A 1,624-nucleotide genomic window follows, 5' to 3' on the forward strand; every position below is an offset into this window, starting at 1 on the left:
TTTTTTCTGTAGGAATGGGATCTATTATGTTGATAAGCCTGGTCTGGAACTCCTGGCCTCAAGGGATCCTCCTGTCACGGCCTCCCAAAGTGCTGGGATTACAGGCATGAGCCACCGTGTTGCTCAGCACCCCCAGGCATTCTTTTTGTTGTAAGGGTTCAGAGCAGATTCTTACAGGGGCCTTTTTCAGGTTAGTGAAAACTTTTTGCATGCCCATTTTTGTAGTTTATTATTATTATGTATTAACAATCATTGCCAATTATTGAGGACTTTTAGTTTCCTTATATATATTTCCTTGAATCCTTAGAATAGCTATTCAAGGTAGATGCTGTTGTCTCCCTTTTTCTTTTTCCTTTTTTGAGATGAAGTCTCCGTCTGTCACCCAGGCTGGAGCGCAGTGCCACATCTCGGCTCACCGCAACCTCTGCCTCCTGGGTTCAAGCGATTCTCCTGCCTCAGCCTCCTGAGTAGCTGGGATTACAGATGCCCACCACCATGCCTGGCTAATTTTTGTATTTTTAGTAGAGACGGGGTTTTTCCATGTTGGCCAGGCTGGTTTCAAACTCCTGACCTCAAGTGATCTGTCCACCTTGGCCTCCCAAAGTGCTGGGATTACAGGTGTGAGCCACTGCACCTGGCCTGTCTCCCTTTTTTTAAATAAGGAAACTGAGGCTGAGAGAGTCAAGGAGTTTTTACAAGGCCAAACAACAAGTGTGGCAGAGGTCGGATTTGCAGGTGGGTCTGTCAGACACCACACCTACTGGCAGTGTAGAAACAGATATCCAAGGCTGGATGCCGTGGCTCATGCCTGTAATCCCAGCAATTTGGAAGAGAGAGGCGGGTGGATCACTTGAGGTCAGGAGTTGGAGACCAGCCTGGCCAATATGGTGAACTCAGGAGGGTTTCAACATAGTGAGCCCAGAAGGCGGAGGTTGCAGTGATCACACCGCTGTACCCCAGCCTGGGTTACAAAGCCCGATTCCATCTCGGAAAAAAATAAAAGAAACAGGTACCCCAAGCCAGTTGTTAGGTACACATGGCTCTACCACCCTCCCAATATGAGAATGTGACAAGTTTAAAACTTCCTGTTCATCTTTTATAGAAAAGGGATAATAATAATACTTACCCATAGGACTGTTGTATGTGCATTATGTTAACTCTTGCTATTATCCCTTTTATGTGTAGGCTGTGAATTCTTTTCTTTCTTTTTTCTTTTTTTTTGCTGGTTCACCATAACACATCTGCAGTCTGTCCACACCTATTTGCACGAGTACATCTTGCTTTTACTATAAACGGCAGAGGGCAGGTCCGGGATTATATCATTCTTTTGTGTGGCATTTTTTATAGTCACTTTGATGAAGACAATGATGAACATGTTGCTAAAAAAAAAACCTTGATTCTGGCATTCAGCCAGTTTCTTTTTCAGGCCAAACACCAGCATGCTGGCCTGCTGACTGTGCAGAGGTCCCTTTTTGGGGAAGAGAGGCTCTCTTCCAGTTAGGGTGAACTCCTGGCCTCTCTGGATTTATGGACATCCAATATGAAGTTACAAGCATAGAGGAATTATTTGCAAAACATCCTGCTCCCAATTGAATGCTACTTTCATTTTTGTGTGGTTTGCGTA

The sequence above is a fragment of the Cebus imitator genome, unplaced genomic scaffold, assembly GCF_001604975.1.
Source record: "Cebus imitator isolate Cc_AM_T3 unplaced genomic scaffold, Cebus_imitator-1.0 Scaffold767, whole genome shotgun sequence".
Classification (NCBI taxonomy): Eukaryota; Metazoa; Chordata; class Mammalia; order Primates; family Cebidae; genus Cebus; species Cebus imitator.